Source organism: Vulpes lagopus, chromosome 8 (genome assembly GCF_018345385.1).
Source record: "Vulpes lagopus strain Blue_001 chromosome 8, ASM1834538v1, whole genome shotgun sequence".
Taxonomy (NCBI): Eukaryota; Metazoa; Chordata; class Mammalia; order Carnivora; family Canidae; genus Vulpes; species Vulpes lagopus.
In genome coordinates this window covers 117,035,963-117,048,789 of record NC_054831.1, presented here as the reverse complement: position 1 = coordinate 117,048,789, position 12,827 = coordinate 117,035,963, and the positions used below count along the sequence as shown (strand labels likewise).

The 12,827-nt window shown below is 47.4% G+C and overlaps 1 long non-coding RNA gene across 1 annotated transcript; it reads right to left on the bottom strand.

Annotated features, from left to right (window-relative positions):
• Positions 1-3,414: 3,414 nt before the first annotated feature.
• On the bottom strand, positions 3,415-10,374 carry LOC121498197. Its single transcript, XR_005989634.1, has 3 exons — positions 10,259-10,374; positions 3,711-3,791; positions 3,415-3,465 (listed from the first exon to the last, which is right to left on the bottom strand). It is a non-coding gene; the product is annotated as an uncharacterized LOC121498197 (long non-coding RNA).
• Between the last annotated feature and the right edge of the window lie 2,453 nt (positions 10,375-12,827).

Here is a 12,827-nt window from a genome sequence, read left to right as displayed (position 1 = left end):
AAGCCATTCGTTTTGTAGGATTAACTCATGATTAGTAAGAAGACACACATGCACGCACACACAGGCTCTCAAAGGCGAGGTAGAGCTTACCAGATAAAGAGAGTGGCTTTTGCAAAGATCCTTTGGTGGAGGTAGGCCTGGTCCTTCTGATGAACAGAGAGAAGATGAAGTGTGGCTGTAAGAGAGAAGGGGAGAACAAGAGAGAGGGGAGACTTGGAGAGCAGGAGCTGTTTGGACAGTATTCAGTGGTGGCAGAGAGGCAGGCAGGAGGCCGTTGTCATCAGAGCAAGAAACTGAGTTTTTATTCTAAATGTAATGAGAAGGGTGCCTGGGTGGCTCAGTCAGTTAAGTGTCTCTTTTTTTTTCTTTTTATTATTTATTTATTTATTTATTTATTTATTTATTTATTTATGATAGTCACACAGAGAGAGAGAGAGAGGCAGAGACACAGGCAGAGGGAGAAGCAGGCTCCATGCAGGGAGCCCGACGTGGGATTCGATCCCGGGTCTCCAGGATCGCACCCTGGGCCAAATGCAGGCACTAAACCGCTGTGCTACCCAGGGATCCCAGGTGTCTGACTCTTGATTTTGGCTTAGGTCCTGATCTCAGGGTCCTGAGATCAAGCCCCACATTGGAGTCCACACTCGGCATGGAGCCTGCTTAAGATTCTCTCTCCCTCTCCCTCTTCCCCTCCCCTGTTCTCTCTCCCCATCTCTATAAAAATGTGATGAGAAGCCATTTAAGGATTTTTTTTTCATTGAAGGATTTTTTAAAAAGATTTTATTTATTTATTCATGAGAGACACAGAAAGAGAGGCAGAGACACAGGCAGAGGGAGGAGAAGCAGGCTCCATGCAAGGAGCCCGATGTGGGACTTGATCCCAGGACCCAGGGATCACGTCCTGAGCCAAAGGCAGACGCTCAACCACTGAGCCACCCAGGCATCCCACCATTGAAGGACTTAATCAGGAGAGTGATATGATCTGGTTTATAATTTTAGAAGCTTACTCTGGATGCTGTGTGGAAGATGTGTTGCAGAGGGCAGGAGTGAAAGCAGAGGGAGTCGGGATACCATTGCCATCATTTAGACGAGAGATGGAAAAAAGTGGGCAGATGCAGAATAGGTTCTGAGGTGGCATCAACAGAGTTAGCTGCTGGGAGTCAGCAAAGGGAAGAATGAGGAATGACTTTCAGATTTGTAGGTCCAGCAACTAAGTGGATGGTGTCACACTATGTACTGAGATGTCCCTGAAATGGAGACACTTGGAGGGGACCACGTTGGGGCAGGCATGGCAGGTCAGGAAATTTGGAATTTGTGTTGTTTAAATTGAGTTCCAATTGCCTAGTTGACTTCCAAGTAAAGGTGACAAATAGATAGTTGGATGTAAGAGTCTGGAGCTCAGGGGAAAAGTCACTGGTGGTGATAACAGATTTGTAAAGTCATTGGCAAATATGACAGATGGTATTTAAAAGCCATGGGACCGGATGAGATCACCCAGGGAGAGACAGCAGAGGTGATGAGGGAGCTTGGAGTTTCCCTGAGAATAGTCCCATGTTAGGCAAAGTTGTATGGGAAGTTGGGGCCTGAGGAGGGAGCCTGCCCTGCCAGTGTTCAGACGCAGGGTCCAGTGACAAGTGACAACCACAATGAATAAGTGGAATATGTGAGAATTCTCAGAGATCCTTGGAAAAGGGAACCTGGAAGAGACCAGATTTCCTAAAGTCTTTGCAGATTGAGAGCTCGAATTGTTGCTGCTTACTCATTAAAAGGAAGTGTGGACTGAAAACAGGAGAGACAAGAGAACATCTGGGTCACTCCTTTTTTCATGGATTTGTTACCTCCATGAGCCTCTCAAGGGCAGAAACTCTGCCCCCTTGGTCTCTGTACCCATGCCTGGCTTACAATAGGTGTGAACATAAGTGGGAAATTCGGTGACTGTCTAACAATGCTTGCACACTTCGTCAACAAAGAAGACTGTCTAAATAATGAAATCTGAGGCTCAAAGGAAAGAGAACATTGAAAAACCAGAACCCAATGGCCCTTTACAGCCCAAACTGTAAGCTCTCTTTGGGAATGGAACAATGGTTTGCTTTGCTGCTCTCCTGAGCAAGGAAATGTTTGCTTCTCTTCCCAGAGCTGTGTAGAAAGCCATTCATCCCCAAGCAGAGCATCCCAACAAGCTCACAACACAGACTGGGAGCCATATGGAGAGGGATTTCTCGGTGGTCTCCAAGGAAGGAGAATGCTGGCTTCTCTTCTCTCAGGGCTCTCGCAGTAGATCTGGTGGGAGGAGTAGGGCAAGTGGGCTCAGGGAGAAGGTATCAAAATCAGTAGCTGGGAGGCCTCAGGCAGACAGGGTGGGTGGTGGAAATGTTTGGGATGGGTAAACATGACTGGAGCAAGGAGGGATGGGGCTTCTGCACCCTCCAAAGCTGGCCTTGGGTTTAGCTCAGCCTGGTGGTCCTTTGGGATGGGTTGGCCATTGTCAGCCATGAAAGCACCGAAGCAGAGATGGCTGTTCAGGAGAGAATGGAAAGTTGAAGCAGAGATGGGAGAGAAACTACTGGAAGGTGCCTGACTGCCCCACTCCCTGGCTTCAGTCCTTTCCCAGGTGTGGCTGATTTAGGATTCCATGAGATACCTCCACATCTTCCAAAAAATTGTGCCTGGGAAAGTCTGACTTGATTTCTGTTCCTGAACACCAAAGGAGCCTCAACTAAGACAAAAGAGTAGCCCAGGCTGCTCTGGGGTGGCCTCCTTCCCCTCCCTACAGGGGCTATCACTGCTGTGGGCCCATGGGGAGCTCTTCCTCTCAGGTTCTCCCCAGCTACTCTGGCTGGGTTCCCATTTGTTCTATGTATCAACGCATCTATCTTCCCTCTGTAGCCCTTGTTTTGACCCCTCTGTCTGTCCTTGTGATGTCTGAAATAACAGGAAACAAGGCCATTCTTCCCCAGGGCTGCTGGGAATTACACCTGAAAACACGAAAGCCACAAAGATAGTGACAACAAAGGAACTCACAGTCAAACCCCAACGGTCCATGAAAACCCAAATGGGAAGTAGTAACTGGGACATTCTCATCTCTCTCTTTTTTTAAATTATTGCCACATTTTTAAAAATATTTTATTTCTTTATTCATGAGAGACACACACATACACACAGAGGCAGAGACACAGGCAGAGGGAGAAGCAGGCTCCATGCAGGGAGCCTGACGTGGGACTCGATCCCAGGACTCCAGGATCACGCCCTGAGCCAAAGGCAGGCGTTCAACTGCTAAGCCACCCAGGCATCCCCATTGCCACATTTTTAAAAAGATTTTATTTATTCATGAGAGACACTGAGAGAGAGGCAGAGACATAGTCAGAGGGAGAGGCAGGCTCCCCCCAGGTTGCTTGATGCAGGACTCCATCCCAGGATCCTGGGATCATGACCTGAGCCAAAGGCAGACACTCAACCACTGAGCCACTTAAAAAAAAAAAAAAAAGATTTTATTTATTTATTTGAGAGGACAAGAGAGAGACAGCTTAAGTGTGATGGGGGAGGGGCAAGTAGAGAGAAAGAAGAGAGGGGGAGGGAGGAGGCAAGGGACGGGGAGAGAAGCAGACTCTCCTCGGAGCAGGGACCCTGATGTGGACCTCCATCCCAGGACCCTAGGATCATGACCTGAGCCGAAGGCTGACTGAGCCACCCAACCACCCCCACATTCTTACCTTTATCCAGAGGAGGAAACTAACCACGTCAGGATAGGCCTTGGATAGGCCACTGCAGTTCCTTGGACCATATTTCTTCACCTAGAGAACATGAGTGAAAAGTATACACAAACTGGGTCATGAGAGCATCGTGTTTGGCACAGTACATTCTCAACAAATGTTGGTTATTTTTATTATCAAAAGGGATTCTAGGTAGCCCAAAAAAGGGGGGATTCTGGGAAATAAAATATTTCTGGGCTGATATTGTTTAATGTGCCTCTCAGGATGCCTGGCACATAGGAAAGTGTAAGAATTGTGGTTATGGGAAAAGTATTTAAAGCTGGGACAGGAACCGAAGTGAACTCATGCAAGTAAAAGCCATTTGATCTGGTGATGGCAGAGCTGTCTATCATACGACTTTTCTTTTTATTTAGAATTTCAATGATGTTACCTGAATTGCTTATGCAGTGAAATCACTAAGAACTGGTTATGATTCGAAATTATATTGGTTGCCAAGTTAACAGCTCAGAGAAGACCATCACTTGGGTGCCTCAGAAGTCTGTCCTCTGAGGGGACAGGAGCGCCTAGGCAGGGTTGTGGGGTTGGCCGGGAGGAGGAGGTAGAGACAGGGGATGGACAGAAAGTAGGGGGGAAAGGATGTACTGGGCATGGAGGCGAGAAAGATAGATGGACGGAGAGAGAAAGCACCACCAGAAAGTGACCCCTGCCCAAAGCAAAGGCATCTGTTTCTTTTTATTTTATATATTTTGTTATTCCACTTCATTTCTTTTCCAACCTGGTATCTCCATTCCCCTTCTTCCCAGAGCAGTTCTCTGGACAACTCTGGCAGGACCACAACATGAGAACTGGTCTGACTTCAGCATCCTTCCATAAACTCCTCACATCACATCCCAAGGAGGAGATGGTGATACCTCTGTTTTCTGAATGTGTGTGGGGTACAGTGGGCCAGGAGGATGGTGGGAGGGGTCATCTGGGCTCTGAGAGTCTCATTTCATTTCCCATGTTCAGGAGTGGAGGCCTCTTGCTGCCACCAATACTCCCTCTGTCCCATCACCTTCCCCTGACCTGATCATGATTCTGGGTTCTGATCCCAGCTCTATCACCTGCTCTTTGCTTGATCCTCATGAACCCAGAGTGCCTTTCCAGCTCAGGCAAGTCTCAAGTAAGTCTCTTGAGATCCCTGAACGACTGAGGAAGGAAAGGATTCCAGAGTTTTCCATCAAATGCTGGCCCCCTCAGCTCCTAGGTGGGGAATTAGTCTAAAGCAAATCAATCTCCTGGTAACCATAACAAAGGGAAACTAAGTCAGAATCCCTTTTTGGTAATGGGGCAGAAGGGACAGCAGCTCCAGCATCTAACTTCTGAGGGATCAACAGGGCAAGGTAGCCCCAGCAGCAGCAAGTGGGACCAAGAGCAGTGAAACCTCAACTTTAAATCTTAGGACTCTGATAGATCAGACATGCAATAGTGAAGCAGTCAATTGAATGAAAAGTTTCAGTCACCTGGAATGAAGTGTCTATTGAAAGCAAAGCTCTAGAGGCTGAGCAGCCATGCCATAGAGCAGTATGAGGGGCACAGAGACTTCAAGCTCCTATCCTAACTACTCAGCTCAATTGTCCACCTAAAAGCTAAGAGTGTTTTATGACTGTGATTGAAGAATCTCAAATTTCTTGCAGAGGCAGGAAGAAGGGGAAGAGGTAGTATTACTGGAACCCGGGTCCCAGAGTCAACCAGTGGAAGCTGGAACTATGGCAGGCCTGCCCTGCCCTGCAGCTGGAACTATGGCAGTTCCTGCCCATGCAGGAACTATGCATATGCACAGGCCTTCCAACCAGTGGAAGTTGGGACTATGGAAGAAGAATCATAACTGATGTTGAAGATGCCACCAACAGAGAAGGAGGAGAAAACATCTCTACCTCTTCTCCTGCCCTCCAACCTCTTACTGCCAGAGAGTCAGAAAATATACCTTGCAGGCGTTGGCTTGCCAGTGATGTGGAGCAGAGGGGGGGGAAGGAGAGGAATGGATCTGAGAAGCAGGCCTGGAATGCAACATGATTTTAGATTATACTGAATGTATTGCTATGGATGCATTTATCAGAGGTTTTTATTTCAATAGACTAGTTTGAGTAACCAGACGTGTTGTAATTTGTTCACTTTGTTGGTTGACTGGATCTTGGACTAACCAGTGATCTAATAAACAAGGTTAAGATGCCTTGAATTCCTTGGTATACAATAGAAGAGGGGAGGTTGAATTACTGAGTACATTGCCATATGCACTATGTGCCCCACTCACTAACTGTATCCCCAGAATGGGCTCAGAAGACAATCCCTCTCTGAAAGCATTAAGAAATGCATTAGTGAGCATTAATACTGTCATCTTTGAAAAACTCTATTGTGATTGTTCTTTGTAAGACTGGGAATAGTTGTAGGAAGCTGCAGTTGACATGGACACCTGATTTCAGTAATGCTTTCAGGATCCTAGAGCAGTACATCCCAACCAGTAGCATTTAACCACTAGAGGCAAGGTGGACATGGTTACTTACAGGCATAAAAGAAGGGAATTTGGATGCTAAATGAATAACAAACGCTCACTCTGTCTACCTCTTGGCTTGCCCATTGACATAACCCCTTTACCCAATACTTACACTTCAAAATAAAACTTCCAAAAACTATACTACAACCAATCATCTTTTGAACAATTGATAATATATTTTCTCATCCCCAAGGAATCAACCTAAATCTTGGAGTAATTATATCCAGCTGCCAGTCCATGTGCTGTGGGATAGGGTGCCTCCTCTGATGACTACTATCTTATTTCAAAATTCTACAATCTGAGCAATACATTGTAAAATTCACCACCACCAATACACTATTAAAAAATAATGGTGGAGAGGAAAGAAGAGAAAAATTAGTTTAAAACAGTTAAATTACTGCATTTGATTGACTCTAAGAATCAGTTGTAGAACAAACCATTATTTTACATACCATTAAGGAAAATGATCCAGTTACATGATGACACAATGATTTCTCATCACTTATAACTTAGAGCTATTTTGTACGTATTTAGACATAGATTTTTACCTTGCATAACTTTTGCACACACAAAAAATTAAAATATAAGAAATTGATTGATTATGGTATTCCTCAAACGCCTTCATATTTATAGTCCTCCTCTGAGTTCCTCTCATGTTACTTCTCCAACAGAGAATATGCGCCCCTTTTGCTCTCTTTCCATGCTCTTCTTGCACATACAATAACATTTCATTTCAATGTGGAATTACAGTGTAATATTTTAGACATTGTAAAGCACAATCAAATAAAAATGGGTAGTATCAACAATATCCATAACTCAGCTGAAGTGCTAATAATATGAACAGCTATGACCAAGTATGCATATGCACAGGCAACAGTGATCATATTATGAATGCTGCCTGGTTACCAGCAATAGCAAGGTGTCATTAATTGTAGGACACAGCTCTGTCTCAAAGGTGTTAAAAAATATGGGGAAAAAATGAGCATCTTAGATCTGATGAAATGCAATCACCTTCAGTTCTAGGCATGAGGACAGCTCCTGTGTTTGCCAGTTCCGGGTCCCTTGTGGTACCCACAAGCCCCGCTTGTGATTAGTCTCTTTACACACAAACCCTTAGAAAAAATGTGATTTGAATGTGCTGTTTTCTGTTGAGACTCTCAGTGGTGCACTGGTGTATAAGAAAGGTTTTTGTAGTTATTGTTTTTATTTAAGGATCTAGTATCCAGCACCTTTGCTAAACATTCTTTAGTTTTAAGTTTGTTTCTAGAAGTTCTTGGAATGCCTATGTAGGCAGTCACAGCATCTTATAAATGATGACCCTTCTGTTTTTTAAAATACTTATAATTTTGGGCAGCCCCAGTGGCGCAGCGGTTTGGTGCCGCCTGCAGCCTGGGGTGTGATCCTGGAAACCTGGGATCGAGTCCCACGTCGGCCTCCCTGTATGGAGCCTGCTTCTCCCTCTCCGACTCTGCCTGTGTCTCTGCCTCTCTCTCTGTGTGTCTATGAATAAATAAATAAAATATTTTTTTAAAAAACACTAAAAAATACTTATAATTTTAATTTCTGTTCTTTTTCTTATTCTCTTGGCTAAGGCCTGCATCCCTCGTTCCTGACTTTAAATTGAATGCAATAGATGGTTCGCCATTAAGAATTATATGTATTGTAGGGACGCCTGGGTGGCTTGGTGGTTGAGCATCTACCTTTCTACCTCCAACAGCTTCGGCTCAGAGACCCAGGATCGAGTCCTGCGTCGGGCTCCCTGCATGAAGCCTGCTTCTCCCTCTGCCTGTGTCTCTGCCTCTCTCTCTCTGTCTCTGTCTCTCATGAATAGTAAATAAAATCTTTTAAAAAAAATTTATGTGTATTGTAAACTTGGGGTAAAGTCAGGCATCTTTCTTCTCTCTGAGTTTATTATTTTTTAAAAATCATGATCAGATTGAATTCTATTGAATAGTTTATTGCATTGTTTGAGATCATCATAAAGCATCACTTTTTCTTTCTGCTTTCCCCTGGAGTCCTGACTCCATCCTGGTAGGGCATGTCAAGATCAAAGCCTAGAAGACCCTTCTTCCTAGCCCCAGATTGGAAGGGCAGGAACGGACCCCTATAGTCTTCTTGGATAAATCTTGGGCTTTTTGGAATCTTCTACGTGGAGCATTACAAGATGTTCATGAAGGCATCATTTTGGTGTATTACCTTGCTTATAAAATATCTGCATTTTAAAAACCCTGACTTACTCAAGACTTTCTACTAAAGAAAGGAGAGGAAGTAGCATAAGGGAATGTTGAGGAGAGAAACTCCGTTCTGCACCCATAAGTCATTTACAGCAAATCCTGTGAAGCAGGTAACAGTACACTTGGGGTGAGGAGGAAACTAAAGCTTGCGGAGCTACGTGCCCTGCACTGAAGGACAATGGTGGAGTGAGATTCTGGACCTTGAGCCCCAAATCCTGTGCTCAGAAACACTGCTTGCTTGTTCACAGCAGAGCGAGAGCTGGGTCTCTCCTCCCACTAGTGGACTTCTGCCTCTCCCTGCCCCTTGGATCCTGGGCTCCAAGCATCTCCGAAGCTAGTCCCACCCTTCCAGTGATTGTACAGTTTGGAAGCGTTGTGGCCCTCTGGCCCTCCTTCCAGAGCCTCATGGGTACCCTGAGGGCTGTGCACCCTGTCAGGACTGTGACTACTGAATGAGTATGTATGGAGGGAGGGGATGGGGTCTGGGATCCCCCTCTGGTAAAGGGAAGAGGGCAGAGAGTGAGGTCCTGATTCTGCCTCTGTGTCGACCAGGCTTGGTGCTGAGATGGGTGAGCACTCCTATCTCTTCCTCTTGAGTGCAGGCTGGGCTGCTCCTAGCCGCCCCTCTTTGCAGCGGCCTCCTCGGTGACCAACCTGATGCAGGCCTTGGAGGCTGTGCCACAGAGTGTGGAGGGGCTCTGTCTCACTGGTTCCACTTCTGTCCTGTCCCCGATGCCTTCTGCTACTTTGCTGCTACTTTGCTGCTACTTTGCTGAAGGTCCTGGGGCTGAGTCTGCGTCTCACCCAGCTTCAGCCAGGAGCTTTCAGGGGCTTGGGCTTGCTAGCAGTGTCTTCACTGGCTCCTGAGCCTATTACCTCTTTCCACCCCCAACAGCTTGGGCAACCTGAGCTTCCTCAGTACATTGCTTTCCTAGGCCTCTGCCTAGTTGGGAGCTGGGGTGTTCAATTTTCTTCCAGTCATGCAGCTGGCTGCCAGGTATAGTTGCTTTCAGAATGTGGGGGAGCTGGCCAACATCGTCCTAGACCTGGTGCTTGGCCGCTTCTCTGGTGATGCCTGGACGCTGGGCATGTTGGACCTGTCATTCACCACCTGGCTGAAGGTGGCCAGTTCTGGGGCCCTTCAGGGCCTCCAGCTGGGGACTCCATGTCTGGATCACGAGGGAGGCAGCCTGTGGTGGTAGGGCTGGGACTGCAGAGACTGGACACCCTGACTGTGATAAACACCAACATGGCTGGGGTACTTGCCCATTTTGAGCTGTAGGAACTGAATTTAGGATCCACTCCAAGGGGCACATAGCTTTGGAGGCCCTAGTTTCCTGCTACAGCCTGAAGAGTTGGGTCTTAACAGTGGTTTAACCAGGTTTAACAGGGTCTGACCAGGTTCTTGGCTGCCACATCCAGGCTTCAGAGACTGTACCTGAGTGGCAACAGACTGTGGAGTGCCGTGCTGTGCACAAATGGAACAGGGGCTGTGTCAGGACTGCAGGCCCTGGATCTGTACAATAAAAGGGTGAGTACCTGGCCCCTAGCCACTTTCTCTCGGGGAGCTGTTGCTTCAGGGAGACCAGCTGATTTGTCTGGGGGGCCAGATATTCCAGGGTCTAAAGGGCTGGAGATGTCAGAGTTGGCAGGAATCCACTGGCAGCCCCAGGCCAGGGCTGGTTGGCTCCTCTGCTCACACTGATCACCGTAAACCTGCTGGGTACTCACATGGTGCTCAGCCTGGCCTTGAACTTCTATGGCTCAGAGAATCTGCATACCTTGAGACTGCAGTTCCCCTCTGGTTCTTCCGGGTAGAGTTGTCCCTGCTGACCAGCTTGGAGCTTTCTGCAGTCTCAGATAGGGAGTTTTGGAAGCTGACTTCTCTCGCCTTTTCAGTCTTGCAAACCCTGACTGCCAAAGGCGAGGCACTGCAGCTGGAGACGCGGAATGTCGCCAAGATCTTCCTCACCCTTTGCCAACTCTCCCTGCTTGGCAATACTTAGAGGCTCTATGCTCCCAGGGTGCCTCTAGTTTCTTCCTCTGGCAGCTCTCCAGGCCCCAGTAGCTGCGGTATGGGCGGGCAGACGTATCCTAGGGCCCACTGCATCTCGGGGCTGCCCAGCCTACGGGAGCTGAAGCTGTGGGCACTGTGGTCCTGAGCCTGGCCCTGCCCAGGGTGGCTTGAGGAGCTGTCAGTGAGCTGCCCAGCCTTGAGGTGCTGTATCTGGTCACAGTGGGGCTGGAGACACTGCCTGCTGCTGCTTCTAGAGCCCAGGCAGTCTCCAGGTCTTGGTGCTAGGTTGGGAGACAGGCCTCATGCTTCATGGCAGCCTCCAGGAGCACAGTCCCCAGATAACCCAGTATGTGTATATTCTGGGTGCTTCCTTGGCCTGCCAGTGTGCCAGTGCCTGGGTGGGGCCCTGGCTTGAGAGGTTCCCCCAAAACATACAAGCACATAGTATCACACCAGCTGTGCTTGGCCAGAAGCTGGGGGCCTCTCCAAGAATCCTACTTTTCTCCTTTCTCTGGCACCACTGTCCCAAAACTTTGGGGGTTGGAACTCTTTTGGGGTCACTCTGCCTGAACCTTCTGCTAATCTGGCCACCTTCCTCTGGCTGGCTGCTCCCCCATCCCCCAGTGTTGCTGCTGGTCTTCCTGGAGCCTGTCTCCCACCACCACCTCCCTGGCTACTATGGACTGGCCTGGCTACTCTGCAGAGGGGACTTTTCCTTGTGACCCAGGGAAGATGAAAGAAAGGATGGCTTCTGGGCTTGGCTGGGGAGCAGGTTAGGGCAGCCTGGGTTTAGCTGGAGTGGGTGCATGCATGTTGGAGTTGGGGATAGGAAAAGCAAACCAGCCTGGCAGGGAGATAGTGGGTAAATGTGGGCGCATGAGACTGAACCCAGATTCTGGTGGGAGGTGGGGGTGCTGCATGTGTTGGAAAGATCAGCTGGTGATTTTGGGAACACAGGCTTTGGGAAAGCTCTGGATGAGCCTCTGAATGAGAAAATTGGGAGATGGCAGGTGGCTGTGTGGTATGTGATGTGATCTCAAGATCTCCAAATCCTTAGTAAATTTACTAAATCCATGAAACGCTTGGCTTAATTGGACTTTTTGTTTTAGATGGAAGTCCACATGAGGCAGGAGGCGTAGGGGTTGAGGTCACATAAGCTGTAGCTCTGAGGAAATAAAGTTGGAAATTCATAGAGGGCATGGGGAAGGAGAGAGGGCTGTGACAACTGTGGAATGGGGTCCAGGCCAATTCAATCAGATCTTCAAGGGGGCAGAGAGGCCCCTTTTGCCATCTGGGTTATAGAGGAATTGGCAGCTGAGAACCAAAAAGCTGGGATGCTGCCCAGGAGTCAGCAGACTGATTGCTTGTTCCCTCAGCAAAAACACAAAGGCGTGGCCATACCTATGGTCTTATTTGAGCCTCATAACAACACTGGGAGGAGAGATCCACCCTCTGGGCACTCTGTGTCTAGCTATCCTAAACTACTTAGCGCTCCCGGAACACCATACACTCTTGACCCTGGGCCTTTGCACGCACTGCTCCTTCACCCAGAAACACTTTCCCCCAATTTCTTTTCTCCAGGGGAACTACTACATATCTTTTAAGATTTAGCTTAGCTATCACTTTCTCCAGAAGCCCTCCCTGACCTCCCAGGCTAGATAAGCTGCTGCCTCTGGGTTCCATAGCCTCCTGCACTTCCCTTTCTCAAAGTACTGGTCACATTGTACTGGCCCACACAGGTCTGGGGGCTCCTCAAGCACTGGCCTTCAAAGAGGTGCGCACAAGATGACTCCTGGGGGTTTAGGAAAAATGTTAAAACTTATATTTCTATTTTTCAATTTCATTTTATTCTGAAGCTAGACTGCCTGCTTTTTAACCATATGGTTTTATGTTACTTAACCTCTGTACCTTTAGTTTCCTCTTTTGTGATACGGGATAGTATTAGACTCTTGCTCAGAGGGTTTTGTGAGGGTTAAGTGAATAAATATGCATAGAGCACGGAGAGAAGGACCTAGTAGTAGTGCATTTTAAGTGCTCAATAAAAGTTAGTTTTTTATGTAATTACATATGTACTACATATATGTATAGCATTTATAGGTAAATAGATACACATATGTTGGAAGTATGGGTTCAAGAATATTTTACTAATAGGAAGCATTACTAATTTACTAAAAGGAAATTCGCTCTGGAAAAATTGGAGATCAGGTCCTGGGGACAGGGACCAGTTTGATTCACCTGTGCATCCTTAGATGCCTAGTGTTGGCCCAGCACAGAGGGGGTCTTGCAGACAACTGTGCACAGAAAAAAGCTTAGTGGATGGTGAAGCAGCGAAA